At 50.2% G+C, this 15212-nt stretch overlaps 1 protein-coding gene and 2 long non-coding RNA genes across 4 annotated transcripts in view; 1 reads left to right on the forward strand and 2 right to left on the reverse strand.

The window, feature by feature from the left end:
* Nucleotides 1-15212, forward strand: part of LOC309848753 (uncharacterized protein) — a 339042-nt gene that overhangs the window by 86906 nt on the left and 236924 nt on the right. The window lies entirely within an intron of this gene.
* Nucleotides 441-3009, reverse strand: LOC309848785. Its single transcript, XR_014303281.1, has 3 exons — nt 2989-3009; nt 2483-2590; nt 441-656 (listed from the first exon to the last, which is right to left on the reverse strand). It is a non-coding gene; the product is annotated as an uncharacterized lncRNA (long non-coding RNA).
* Nucleotides 3487-13541, reverse strand: LOC309848786. 2 transcript variants are annotated; one of them, XR_014303282.1, is made up of 3 exons: nt 13391-13541; nt 5311-5409; nt 3487-4338 (listed from the first exon to the last, which is right to left on the reverse strand). It is a non-coding gene; the product is annotated as an uncharacterized lncRNA (long non-coding RNA). The 2 variants fall into 2 exon arrangements; XR_014303283.1 differs by lacking the exon at nt 13391-13541 and adding an exon at nt 10559-10661.

Below are 15212 nucleotides of genomic sequence, written 5' to 3' on the forward strand. Positions count from 1 at the left end.
GACAATCGCCTCCACCTACTGGGGCTTCATGAATGCTTGCTGAATGAAAGGGCCCCAACCAGCCCATCACCGACATCTGAGTTGCCCTGGCCCCTGCTCACCCTCAGGGTTGCCTGCTCTGGATTCACCCACACACAGACCCCAGAAGGAATCTCAGATCTCCCTTTCAGTGGCAAAGGAGCCCAGCTCAAGATCACAGTGAGAGTCAGGAATGAGGCAGAGGTTTCATCATGAGGGGCACAGGAGTGAGCAAAGAGCATGCCCACAGGCCCAACAGCAGACTTTTCCACTGGCGCAGGCTACCAAGTGTTCTTTCCCTACAAGACCCCACTGAGTCCCTATAATACCTCTGCCCCAGTTAGGAGCAAGGGAAGCTTGGGGAAGCTTGGGGTCCTGCCAAGTCTCACAACCAGGCATTGGCCAAATCCCATGGAGCAGTTAGGGGCAGGGGAGGGTGCTCACCTTGCAAAGAGGAGGCCCAGCACCTCCTGGGTGGTAGCAAGGGTGCGATGTATTTCGAGAAACATGTGAACATAGTTTAGATCTTGTTTTATGACGGCAGTCACCAGGTAATCTATTATGGCCTCCAATGAACTGGCACGAGTGTTCCATACTATCAAGGTCTTATTCCTCTTCCTCGTTGAGCCATTTTTCCCCTGAGGTGAATCAGAGGAGACATGAGTCAGTGCTGTGGCCACCAGGAGGGTTGGGGCTTGGAGGGCAGAATGAGCCCCCAGATCTCAGGGACTTCGGCAAGAGGTGGGACAAGAGAGCCCAGAGTCCGAAAAAGAATCGGGTGACTCAGTGTCTCATTGGGTTCAGCCTAAGGCTCTTGGTTTTGCTTCAGGTCATGCTCTCCATGTCCTGAGGCTGCGTTCCTCGTAGGGCTGTGTCCATAGGGCAGTGTCTGCTTGAGGATTCTGTCTCTCCCTCTGCTTCTCCCCACTCTCCCCCGGACTCCCTCTCAATCCATCCATCAACCAATCAATTAAGAACCCTTTAAGGAAGGGGTGTCTGGGTGGCTCAATGGGTTAAAGCCTCTGCCTTTGGCTTAGGTCATGATCTCAGGGTTCTGGGATCGAGCCCCGCATCGGGCTCTCTACTCGGTGGGGAGCCTACTTCCCCTCTCTGTCTCAGCCTGCCTCTCTGCCTACTTGTGATCTCTGTCTGTCAAATAAAGAAATAAAATTAAAAGAAAGAAAGAAAGAAAGAGAGAGAGAAAGAAAGAAAGAAACCTTAAAGCAAAAGAGAATATGTTCTTGGTATCCATACAAAGAATTGAAAAGGGGTGCCTGGGTGGCTCAGTGGGTTAAGCCGCTGCCTTTGGCTCAGGTCATGATCTCAGGGTCCTGGGATCGAGTCCCACATCGGGCTCTCTGCTCAGCGGGGAGCCTGCTTCTCTCTCTCTCTCTCTCTCTCTCTCTCTCTCTCTGCCTGCTTCGCCATCTACTTGTGATTTCTGTCAAATAAATAAATAAAATCTTTAAAAAAAAAAAAAAAAGAATTGAAAAAAATGATGTCTGAACTTGCTAGTATCTCAGGTCCTTTTGTGAGCGGAGTATTGGTAGCACGTCCCTGCATGAGTGGCATGGATCCTGTGATTTCTGATGACATAGCCCCATTGTTTTTATTTTTTTAAAGATTATTTATTTATTTATTTATTTGACAGAGAGAGGTCACAAGTAGGCAGAGAGGCAGCCAGACAGAGACGGGGAAGCAGGTTCCCCGCTGAGCAGAGACCCCAACGTGGGCCTTGATCCCAGGATCGTGAGACCATGACCTGAGCTGCAGGCAGAGGCTGAAACCACTGAGCCACCCTGGCACCCAACATATCTCATTCTTGAGATGAGAACATAGATGTTTTAGGTGAGAGGGCTTAGGATAGGAGGGCACGGAGGCTGTAGGATGCAGCACTGTTCATTGGCCACAGAAGGGGATTATATCCAGTCCTGCCCCTGTAAAGGGCTCGATGCTGGTGATAAATGACTGGCCTTCTGGACTACCATGCAGTGCAGTGAGGCCCCTGTTCCTGACCCTAGGGGACCCAAAGATGTGTTCCATCAAAACAAAAGCACAGAGCAAGAGACAGAGTACCATGGGCCCCATATCCCTTTGGATCAGAGTCTCCCAACTCACCCTTGCAAATGATCATTTGCAAGATTTGTATAACATGAGGAAGTACTGTTGGGCCACCTGGGAGCACGAGTTAGGAAAATGCCTAGCACAGGGCAAAAGGAGTCTAGATAAACGGGATGAGATCTGGTCTAAAGTCTCTTTAATGATATTCCTATAAGTATGTGGACAATGGCTCTACTTCTGTCCAAGGCGTGGGCAGGACCATGAGGGCCAGTTTGGGGAAGAGATGGGATGCAGATTCACAGGAGTACAGGACTCTAGGAGGCCAGGCTGGCTTCTAGTAAGTGGGGCCCTTGGTGCTGCATCGGATTCCCAGGGGTCGCATCTCCCCAGCACCTGCACTCACCCTGAGCCAGCGCCAGACTCTGTTGGCCGTGTGCGGCTTCTTGTCCTTTGGGGAATGAGAGCACGGGATGTCAACATTCAGCTCTTGCACCATGTCCTCTGGAGCGTTCTGTAAAGACAGTGCCCGGCAGCCAGGCCGGAGACCTTAGAGCCCTGTCTGGAGGCCTTTGCTGGTCTTCAGACCCAGGGCGCTCCATTCCAGACACATCGCAGCCCAGGTGGCAGAGCCCTCCCCCAAGGAGAGAAATGTGGCCCAGCTTCAGGGCCTTGGATATGCTCTGGCACAGCTAAGAGGCACCTCAGGAATCCCCGGTGTACCCAGCCCACCATGACATTGGTGTGAACAAGAAGGGATCACCAGGGTATCCACTGTGCTCACCCTCCTCCAGCCCATGGGCGGGAACCCCCACATATCCCTCCTCCCCTCAAACTCCAGAGGAAGGGATGGGGCTTCCCTAGGACGGTTCAGAGGGGTGGGCATCGCCTAGTCTCCTCAGTAGTAAGTACCTTATGGCGTCTCCCTCGAAATGTGTTGAGGCATCGGGGGGGTGGTTTCAGCCAATGTCTACAGCATGGGAACAAGCAATTTTCCTGGGAGTTCTGGTTCCCAGAGCCCCGGGATGTACGTAGACAGGATGAAAACATCTTTCTGTCTCAGACGTTTCTATCTAAATAGCCCTGACACCGGACTAGAGTGTGTGTCCTGGTTGCAGGGGTTATAAGTTGTGGGCCTTTGTGATCCAGGCAGTGACATCACTGCCTGTGATCCCCAACCGAGGCCCACTCCTGGTTGGACCCCTACACGAACAGTGCTCCTGTCTGCCATCTCCTCTTCCCCCTTCTGCATGCAAGGACACATCTCATCTGTACACAGTGACCCCAACACACCCCTCGGAACAGGCCCCCAGGGAAGGTCTGGGAGCAGCCAGTGCCCCAGCTTGCAAACACACCTGGTTTCAGACACAAGTCTCTATGCTTACCTGGTTTGGACCTTAGATAAGCCATTGTGCCTAACAGGGATGGTCTTCTCTGCAAAATATGGATGATTCCAGCATGTCTTTCTATCAGATGTCCACAGGCATAGGTTGAATAATAGCTCTGATGTTAGAGGAGTGCTGTCACAGGTAGGAAATACCTCCCAATTTCCTCCCTCCTATCAACTTCTTGGAATCTGCTACTAATCAGATCCCACCCCACAGTCCCTCCTTGGGTGTGTGTGTTTGTGTGCACAAGCACACTCGCTCCTGAGTGCACACATGTCTTCATCAGTGCTCATATTCTGGAGTCCCAGAAGACGACAGCCCCTCCTACAAAGGGCTGGGTAATAGCTTCTCAAGAACTTAGGCTTCGAATTTTCAATGAAATCCCTTAGTAAGGGACTGGCCTTGGCCCTTGGCCCTTGGCCCTTGGGTGGGAACAAGTTATGCGGATGATAGGGCTATGGATACATCCGAGGGGAGGCACCTACCTGAAGAAGCCTACTGCAAAGTTTCCATCGACAGACAGGTGCTTGATTGAAACATTTAGGTGTCTACCCCTGTCTGGGACATTCCTGACTTAAAAGTGTTCAAGGGGTGAAGTGGGGTGATATCCCAGGTGTGACAGCATGATCTCAGGATCCCGGGGGTCCGCAGAAGACCAGGTGGGCCCTGAATGCTTCAGAGTTCCCAGACATCAGTTAGGGAAAATGGCTGAAAACCATGAAGCTACATCCCGGCTTTCTACACTGTAAAGCCCTGTACTCCGAATCACAGCATAGTTGGGTGATCACTTTCCTGGGAGTGGTCTAGAAGAAGCAGAAGCCTTGGCGAGACCTCCGACACCTTGCAGTTGGTCAGTATGATCTTCATAGTCATCCTATGAGATGGTAGGGCAGGTGTTAGGACCATTTCACAGATGAGGAGACTGAGGCTGGCAGGCAGAATAACAGCCCACCAGTGGCCCAGTAACTGCACAGAGCTGGGGCAAGAAACCAGGCTGCCTGGCCTGTCACTGCCCCATGCCACCAGGCACCCCATGCCTCGCTGTGTGCCAATCCTATCTGGGGACGTGGCATCCCTGCCCTCCAGTTTGTAATCTGTTGGCTTAAAAACAAGAGAAGGCCACCCCTTTTCTTATGTGCAGTTGGGGCTAGAGTGGACAAAGTGAAAACAAGGAAATGGAATAAAATAACAAAGTGCCTCCACCCCTCCTTCACACTCCGGGATTTATGTGAGCAACTGCTCTCCCCAACCTTGAACCTTGTTGCTAATCTAGTTTCCACATTCCTCTAGGGTCATTCCCCAGTGTGACAAAGGAAAGGAACCAGGCTCTGTGGTTTAACAAGGCCCAGCCTGGGCAATAATCCAGCTACATGAACCCAAACCGGAGGCCAATTAAGCAGGGTCTCCCCCGGTGCTCCCTCCTGGGAGGGGGTCCGCCTTGGTCCCTCTCCTAACTCCCCCCACTCAGTCCAGCTAATGTGGGCCACACCCAACAGCTAGGACTCCTCACCTGGGACCCCAAGTGCTGTCCTGAGAGCCCCGGGGACACTGCGTTCCCACCCACTGAAGGAAGAAATTCCCACTGCTACCCCACATGCAGGGTTGACGAGTTAGCACGAACAGCTGCGTGCTGCCGCAGGCATGCCTTGCCCTCCCCTCCCGGCTCGGTGCAAGCACACTCGCAGCCACGTGAGAGCCCTGGCCAGCACGCAAAGCCTCTGGGTTCACAGTCTCGTCCTGTGGGCAGGTGGGAAACAGAGCCGTGGCTGATCTGGGACCCTCAGAACCAGTGCTGGGCATGAGCGGGGTCGGGGGGGTGTAGACACTTGCCCAGGGGGCACCTCACCGGGTGTTCATCCCAAGATGCTAGTCCTGGGTTCTCAGGGATCAATGGCTCTCCCAAGGTGTGCTTTCCCAGTATTCAGATTCTGTTCCTACGAATGATCTAGGAGGGTAAAAGCATTCTCAATACACACGGTCAAGAGTGCAGGGGATGGTACAGCTCTTCGTCATTTTTTGGATAATCTCAGGAGCACCCTCGAGCCCTCCAACAGAGGGAAGCGATCTCCGCCCCTTAACCGTGTCTCCTCAGTTAGCAGGGCAGGTCACATCTAAGGCTGTGTTGGGACTTAAGACTGCTGGAACCCGAACACCCAGTCAGTGCACCAGATGGAGCACTGCAGTTGGCGGATCTTTCCAGTTTCGTTTGGGTAGAAACGACTGCCTTTGTCGGACACTAGGTGGCTTCATTCAGGGCTGTTTCCAGACCTTGTGCCAACGCAGCTCAGGAAGCTTTTACCTTCGCTAATTGTGAGCTTTGGATTTGAGCACAGCTTCTGATTTGGTAATATTTCTGTTGATCTTTGGATGCATTGAATTAGACGGCAAAAGGCTGGAGCTAAGTTTCCTGGCAAACTGCCCCTGTCTCCAGCGTGCTCCCAGGGCAACGACAATAGGCTGGGGGAGGGGACGCTGGCGGGAGGGCAGCGCTGAGTCTCCTCTGGAAGACTGACCGTTCGTTCACACCTGAGTGAACCTGCCTCCAAGCCACCCTCCAGGAGAGCTTTGGAAGTAAGACGAGATGCTCATGGGTGCTCTTCAAACAGCTTTGTGATATCATAGGAAATGTGATTATTCCAAAGCAGCTGCAGTTGGACTCTAGGAAATCCTGTGTAATAACTCAGCACCGCCCCCCCACAGATGTTGAATGTGTGCGAGACACTGTCCAAGTATCATTCACCATCTAAGTGATCCTAGCTGCGCTGCCCCCTAGGGGCAAAGCATGGAACTAGACGTTGTCCTTGCTCTTAGGGATCTGACATTCCCATGGGAGAGACAGACGATCAGTAAATGAGCAAACACAAAACAAGGTCATTTTAACCATAGTAAATGCTATAAAGACAATAAGCCAAGAAATGTGATCAGGATTGCCTGGCTGCGGAGGACAGCTCTGAATGGCATGACACTGAGTAGAGAAGCCTCTGAGTAGATGGCATGTGAGCCAGTTTGAATGATGAGAAGGAGCCAGTCCTGGGAAGATGGGGGAGTAGTCCCCGCCTGCAGAATCAGCACATGCAAAGGCCTTGGGGTAGGAGGACTGAGCAGTGGATGCCAGTACAGCTATGAGGCAGAGAGTACGCCAGATAAGCTCCAAAAGAAGCAGAGCCCAAGCCCAGGGAAACCCTGACAGTGGGTTTGCATTTCATTCTTGATGTGATGGGAAACCACAGGAGGGTTTAAGTGGTGAACGGGCACCTTACGGTTAGTGCTTTTGGAACAATCCCTCTGGCTTCAATACAGAGGCACTGGGGCACAAAACCCTGGACGTGGCCAGGCTGTTGAGACTTGACTTGGGTCATCCGACAGGCTGAGGTCATGGAATGAGTCCCATACACCTCTGGCCAGTGGGGTCTTTAGATGTGACCTACAGGGGTGAACCAGTTGGATCATGAAGCAGAACTGATCTTATAAAATGGGGAAAACATGAGGAATAGCCCAATGATTAACATGGGCCCCAGTCCCCTCTGCCCCCCGGCTCTTCCAGAGTGGGACAGACAGCACATAGGACCCTGGACTGGTAATGCTTCCCTTGGGGCCCTCTGTCCTTGGTGGGGTGACAGGAACAGTGGGACCCCTTGGCACACTTTCTCCTCAGGGGCTCACACTCTTCAGTGATCCCGTCAACCCTTCTTATCAGCAGCCTCTGCTCCCTTGCCGGATGTCCCTCCATGGAACCCCAGCCCTAGGCAACTGAGCTGTGCTAGAGGAAGCTGCAGACTCTGAAGGTTGGCATCTCTGTAAAGCCACAGCCTCCAGCCTCACCTGCCTCTCAGCTCTGACCCTCCACCGCCACCCCCTCCCCAAACTCTGGTCTCTCCGTTGTGTTCTCTCACCCATTCCCAATAACAGCTGTTCCAACTCCCCTGCTCACTCACACCTCTGTGGCCTCACCAGCAAATGAGCTCATCTGCTTTTCTGGTAAACAGAAGCCTCCATACGGGAATGTCCTCAGCCTCTGTGCTTCCTATCCTGCCCTCCCAGGACCAGACAGAGGCAGCTTCCCTCCCCCATGTCTGGCTTCCCCTCCCCTCCTGTCCTTTGCTTCCATCGCTCCTGCAGCTTCACCCCCTCCCCTCTCCCCACGTTCATCACCCACCCCTCCCAGCACCACTGGCCCTGGGACAAGTCTCTCTCATCTTAACCAAAAGCTCCTGGGATCCCTCACCGCCTTCAGAGCCATGTCTCCTGTCCCCAGCCCCGCCTCCTGAAAGTGCCGTCCATAGTCACCCTCTCCAGCCACTGCCCCCCACACTCCTGACAGGAAAGCCTCGCCATCTTGATTTCTGTCCCCCCCCCCCACCCACTGCCCCACTCAGGCCACCTCCTGTGTGGGCCACATCCTGACCCTACCTCTGGTGGGGTCCTCATCTTCGTCCCCAGCCTCTCAGCATATTTGACAGCTCTGACCCACTCGTCCCCCTCTAAATACTTTCTAGTTTCTCAAACTCTCCTGATTTTCTTCCCTCTTCTCTGGCCATTGCTTCCCAGTCTCCTTCCCAGGTTCCTCCTTTTCTCCTTTTCAGGTTCTTCCCATTTTCTAAAAATCCATGTTTCTCATTATTTTGTCCTAGGCCGATGATTCTCAAGAGAGGACAGTTTCAGGCCTCAGGAGGGATCTGGCAATGACCAGAAGAAATTGTGTCTATCACAAGTAGGGAGCTCTACTGGTAGAGACCAGAGATGCTGCTAAACACCCCGTAATGCATAGGACACTCTCCACCATGGAATTACGCAGCCCCAGGTGTCAGCAGTGCTGGCGTTGAGAAGTCCTGTCCCAGGCCTTTGTCTCCACTGCTCCATGCACCCATTCTCCTGGGCCAGCACCTTTGGCCCTACGTCTTTAGGTACTAGGTTTGTGGTGATGGGCCTCACCATCCTTTCCTGTGGCTTCAGAAGGGCTGCCTGCCTTCTGGACGTTATCATTTAGAGCTTCAGCTGTCCAAAACCAGTGTGACTACGTCTCCCCACGGCAACCCAGCCCACCACCACCCCCAGTCTGATTCTCTTCGTGTCCCACCTCCTGGAGAATCACACCAACTTCCATTCATCTGCTCACACAGAAGTCGTGGGATCACCCTCCACCACCCCTTCTCCCTCCCATAGTCGGTCTAATGGATGGTTCCTGCTGCGAATATATTCCCTCTGCCCGCTCGGCCCCCTCTCCTCTCTGGTTCAGGCTCCCAGACCTCCACCTACATCCCTCCAATGGCTTCCTAAGCAGGTTCCCACCCACACTCTCCCCACCACCTCCAACCCACTTCCATCCTGAAGCCAAAGCAATCTTCCTAAAATGTCAGTTGGATCATGTAACTTCCCTGCTAAGAGCTTTTCAGTGGCTCCCCATTGGCCTCAGGACAAAAGTCCAAATTTCTGACCATGTTCTCTCTGCCTTTGGTCATCTCGCTCATGCTTGTCTCTCCAGAAGAAGTTCTCACCATTTTATCCCTTTCCCCACCCTCCATCCCCCCCAGCACCAACAATGAAGTTCAGTCCCTGAAGTGGGCGCCATGTTCTCTCTCACCTCTGGGCATTTGCCACTAACGTCCCTCTGCTTGTAACACCGTCCTCCTGCTGCTCGCTAACTCCCAGTCACCTGCCAGGTCTGAACACAGACACCTGGCCTCCACACACCTTCCCAGGAGTCCTGAGTCCTTCTAGCTACACCACCCATACAACCCATGATTGCAGGAGAGCATATTCTCTCCTGCAAGGGTTCACCTACTTGGCTCTCTGCCCTAAGCAGTGACCCTCTGCAAGGGCGGATGGTCCCTGACTGGCTACAGGGCCAGCCACGGGACCCCGCATAGTGCCTGACACCAAGTAGGTGCTCAGTAAACGTTTGCTCTATGAATAAATAGATGCTTTTTAAAAACTTTCAGAGGGGCACCAGGGTGGCTCAGTCAGTTAAGCATCTGTCTCCAGCCCAGGTCATGATCCCAGGGTCCTGGGATGGAGCCCCACATCGGGCCCCCTGTTCAGCAGGGAGCCTGCTTCTCCCTCTCCCACGCCCTCTGCTTGTGTCCCCTCTCTCACTGAGTCTCTGTCAAGTAAAGAAATAAAATCTTAAAAAAAAAACAAACCTTCAGAAGCTGAATTACTTTATACTGTGACAAGAATCATAATTCAAAATCACTGAAAGGCCCATTTAAGCTAAAATCTACAAGGGTTTCTCTACTAAGACTACTTTCTATATGGGTTCGGTTCAACACAGCAATTTGTGATTCTTCCAATTAAAGTGGCTTTTCCTCCTGAGGGATGAGGAGAGGAGAATGAATGGCTTGCTTGGCCCCCTAGATATCTCAGATGTCTACCCTTCGCACGAGCCTCAGGGCTGAGGACGAGTGAATTAGGGGAGATTCAGCCACGGTCCACAGATCCGACCGTTGAACTGACGAGTCACGGCGCTAGCTTTTTTTGTTCATATTTTAAATATGGACTCTTGGGTACTGATTTTTTTTTTTTCACTCTTTTAATTATACAACAATATCTTTATGTCCCCATGTTTTCAGAAAGGCCAGGATGGGTCTATCTCGGAGTGCCAACCAGAGTAGGGATGGAAATCTGTACCAGCCTAGGACAGAGTGGAACCAGGTCAGTCACCAACGCACAAAGGCAGGAGACAGGAAACGGAGAGGGATGTCACCTGCTTCACCACAACAGAAAGGTTCTTGCTTCTGACGGCATCTGCCTCCAGTTGAACAGTCCAGGTAAGAAGGGAGGCAAAGGGGTGAGTTCACTCTGCTGAGGCCAACCTCAGCAAACCCTTTGGAGCCCCCCTCCCCAACCAGTAAGAAAAGCTGTCTCCATATCTAGAGACATGTCTGGTTTTCTTTGAAGAAAACGGGCAAAGCAGGCTTCCTCCCACAGAGTACAGGTATCCTCCAACTACACAGATTGTCCTTTGGGTGGTGTATAAAATCTCTCCAAGGCCAGAGCTGCCCACTGTTGCCCTCACTTGGAGAGCCCTGAGCCCCTGCTGGCAGCGTTGGTGGTCCTGCCCCCTCAGGGAGCCAACAACCCAGACTGAGACTTACGGGTTGCAGAGTAGAATCTGTATGCTTGGGAAAAGCACCTCGGATAGGTTGTCTGTCCTTCAGCCGGGACATTCTGTCCTCAGCACACGTGGACTCTGCCACCTAGGTGTGTATGGGGGGCAGGCAGGACAGGGAATAGGAAGTGGGAAATCAAAATCCACCTAGAGCTTTCCAGCCAAAAGCTGCCTTTAAGCTAATGATTTCCAATATAAAATATTTATCACTAATCCTACTTTCAAAACTCTACATCCAAGAAAGACCTGTGCCAGTACTTGTGGTATTAATAACTTAGAAGGGAAGCCTCCCCTAGATGGTGAAGGGTCAAAGCTGAACAGATTGTTCTGAGTGCCAAGAGCCTCTGTCTTAGAAGTTTCTTCCTCAAGGTGGGCCTTTCCCTGGATGCCCTTCATGGACCTCCACCCCCAACCCACTCTCTCCTGGCAGGCCTGGCCAGTCGCCAACCTCAGGCCCCTGCACAGTCCATTCCTTTCCCTTCCAGGTAGAGCAGTGACGCTATTGTCTACTGGACCACATCCTATGATGACAACCCCTGCGGAGGCAGCACACAGAAAAGGCTGACCTTAGTGCCAAACAGACCTGGGGTCACGGGCTGTTACTGCCATTTGCTGGCTTTGGGTGTATTAAATTCCTCCGGCTTCAGCTTCATCATCTATAAAATGAGTATGAACCACTTTAGTCACAGACCCTTGAAAGTAACAGAAATCTATTTAAACTAATTTGAGCAAAAAAAAAAAAAAAAAAAAAAAAAGTAATTTACTGAGGGAGTTCTGTGATATGTCATGGGACCCAAGGGAGAGAGGAACCAACTAGTAATTTCCAACCACTATTCCTGAAGGTGGAGGAAGAGGGCAAACAACAGGCTACCTGACACACAGTAGATTCATAAAACATCAGCAGCGGTTGCTAAAAAGCTACTGGCACCTTGTCCCAGTGTCTGTCCCTGAAAACTGAGGGTGACAGAGAAAGAAAGACATTTTCCCACATTTGTGAACTTGGTATCTGTTCTGTCACCATCCTTCATATTCCCACTTAGACAGTAGAACTTTCCAGGTGCCGTGAGAGATTTCTATCTCATTTGGGTCATTTCCCCCACCAGATCCCAATTTCTTTCTTATATGCTCTGCAGCAGGGGCAGAAGGCACGGCGGCTGAGCTGCAGAGAGGAGGAGCCTGGGGTCAGGAATGGCCTCCATCCTCCCCGCCTCCCACGGGCCATCGCAGATAAAGCCTTGTGCTTGGGAAGCTGCAGATACGTAGGGGAACACAGAGGGAATGGTGACCAGGGTCCATGCCCCACCTGTTTACTATCCCTATGGCTTCCAGTCTGGGGTTGTGCAGACTTCCCCAAGGCCCAACCCCAGCCCCCGCTCTCTCTGCCTTGTGGGTGGTTGTTTCCCAGGTTCTCAGAGTAGCACGGCAAAAAGCCAGCCACCTCAACTGTAAAATATTCTATAAAGCAACATATGATCAGCCTCAGTCCCACAGACAGACCCACTGCCTGGTGTTGAATCAGAACTTTGCAATCCCAAAGACCCAACTTTATTTTTTTTTTAACTTTTTTTTTTTTTTTTACATAGCTGTTTAAGCCATGGCTTTATTTTTTTTTTTTAACATCTTAATTTTATTTTTTTCAGTGTTCCAAAATTCCGACTTTAAATCCAAACTCCATCATCTGCTAGTTGTGTGGCTGAGAGCAAATTGCGCTATTCTTTTGTTCCCCCATTTTTTTAAATTATGGGAAAATACATATAACATAAAATTTAGCATTTTAATTGTTTTTCAAGGCATAGTTCAGTGGCATTATACACGATCCAGACTTCCCCACCATCCATCTCCAGAACCCTTCTTGCCTTGCAAAACAGAAACCCTGTATCCATTTATATTAGTCCGGGCTCTCCACAGCCTCGAAGGCACATCCAGAAATAATGCTTAACCAGTTATCTGGGCAGCCCCGTGGCCATAAAATTAACCATCACACCATTAACACTAACTCTGTCTTCTCCCTTCCTCCCAGCCCCTGGCAACTACTGTCCTACTTTCTGTCCCTGTGAATTTGACTACTCTCAGCATTTCCCATATGGGGAGCCATACCATATTTGCCCTTTGGTGACTGGTTCACCGTTTACTTTACTCAGCATAATGTCTTCAAGGTTTATCCATGCTGTAGCATATGTTGAAATTCCCTTCTCTTTGGGGACTGATTAATATTCCCTTATATGCGTACGCCACATTCTGTATACCCGTTCCTCGACATTTGGTTGCTTCTGCCTTTTAACTATTATGAGTAATCCTGCTCTGAGCATGAGTGAACAAGGATCTTTGAAGATTTCACCCGATCTTTTAGATATATATCTAGAAGTGAAATTGCTGGACCTTATGATAATCCTATATTTAGTTTTTAAGGAACTACCAACTAGTTTTGCACAATGACTGGAACACATGCCCACCAATGGGGCACAGGGCTCCAATCTCCCCACATCCTCTTCTGCCCTTGTTATTTTCTGTTTGTTTGTTTTTTGATAATTGCCGTCCTATAACAGGTGTGAAGCATCATCTCATTGTGGTTTTTTCTGTGTTTCCCAACTAATTAGTGCCATCTTTTCATGTGAAGAACCGCCATTTGTGTATCTTCCTTGGAGAAGCATCTACTCAAGTGCTTTGTCCACTGGGCTGTTTGAGTTTTCCTGTCGTTGTGTTTTAATCTTAAATATATATATTTCAATATATATAAGAAGGTTTGTGGTTGTCAGTGATCAAGATGGCACCATGAAAATAAAATCTTTAAAAAGGAAAAAGAAAAGAAAAGGGGTACCTGGCTGGCCCAGTTGGTTAAACGTTTGCCTTCGGCTCAGGTCATGATCTTGGGGTCCTGGGATTGAGCCCCGCATCGAGCTCCCTGCTCAGTGGGGAGCCTGCTCCTTCCTCTCATCCTCCTCATGCTCTCTGTCACTCTCTCTGACTCTCTCTAGTAAGTAAATAAAATCTTTAAAAAAGGAAAAAACAGAAAAGATGGCACCAGGAGCTGGTATTCAACTCTGGCTCCTACACTTTCCATTGAACTATGCAATGTGTTCTCATCCACTGCCACAGTCCCAACATTTGCACACTGACTGCCATTCCTTCATCTTCGACTCCACCCCCCTCCCTGAACAGAAGGTAACAATCAGAGTCATCATTTCTGCCTAATACCAAAGCCATGAGACTCTCCCCCCACTTTCCAAATTATTCCTGTAGAAAAAGAGCTGTTTGAGGGGCACCTGGGTGACTCAGTAGGTTAAGCACCCAACTCTTGACTTCGGTTCGGGTCATGATCCCAAGGTTGTGATCTTAGGGTCATGAGATCGAGCCCTGCATGGGGCTCCGTGCTTAGCAAGGTGTCTCCCACTTGAGATTCTCTCTCTCCCCCTGTCTACGCCCCTCCCCCTCCCAAAATAAATAAGTAAATCTTTTAAAAAAAATACATACAGAATAATACCTGCAGTGAAGACAGAGTCAGGTTTAACCCCAATCTCAAATTGCTTCTGTTTCTTGAACTCCTTTCGGAAAGCACACTAGAAACAGAAAGAAATTCCAAGTGAGTTAAGTCTAAGTGACAGAGCAAAGTTTGCCAAGCACTCTCCTGTTGTGTTCAGAACCTTGCTCCAGGTGCAGGTTGACTGGGACAGTGCTCCCCTCCCTGCCCCAGAGCTCGCCATAAGCTGCACTGCGGAGCGATCCCAGGACATGGGCCAGTAGACAGGTTCCAGCGGTCTGCTGCCCAGATGCTAGACAAGGAAAATAGCATCATAATGTGTCAGTGAGGGTTCAAAATCAAGGGTCAGGCTCAAGGTCTTTTTTTGTGTACCCTCGTCACTTGCTTCACATAAGTCTCCATCGCATGAAATAATGTACGATCGCTGCTCCAGGAAATGCATCTCCTGATTCTGACATAAAAGGACATGTCTGGTGCCTAGCTTAGTTTCAGGGATGAAGCCAATAAACATGGGTGATGTATGCATTGTGGACAGAAATAAGGCTCCCCAGAGCCTCTTTGTCCTAATTGCTGGCTGTTAAACTTTGTACTATACCCTGAAAAAAGGTGAACAGAATTGCTCTGTTAAATTGGTGAAAAACTTTCCTAATATGAGATAATTGATAGATTGTCTTATATAATATTTTAATGCAAGGCAATGAAATCATAAAAAAAAAATAACACCCACAACACCTTCAGATTGCAGTTTTCCTTTCCATAGAGATTTGTCTTCCCACAGCTGGAAGCTAACATCCTTGTTTACCTTGAGTGTCATAGGATTCATCATTCCCTGGGCAGGTGACACTGGGTCTTCTCAGCACAAGCCCTTACTCACAGAGGAGACAGGAAAACAGAGCAGAAAATCAGTCTTGGATCTTCGTTACTCCAGATTTGTGAGAAAAAATTCTATTTACAGACTATAATAACCTCTATTTTAAAAAAGATTTATTTATTTTAGAAAGAAAGAGAAAGGAGTGAGGGACAGAGAGGGAGGGAGAGAGAATCTCAAGCAAGACTCCCACCCCGATGCCAAATGAGGAGACCAACACAGGGCTCGATCTCAGATGCTGAGATCATATGTGCGCGCACACACACACACACACACACACAAAACCCACATCCC

The sequence above is a fragment of the Mustela nivalis genome, assembly GCF_964662115.1.
Source record: "Mustela nivalis genome assembly, chromosome: 15".
Classification (NCBI taxonomy): Eukaryota; Metazoa; Chordata; class Mammalia; order Carnivora; family Mustelidae; genus Mustela; species Mustela nivalis.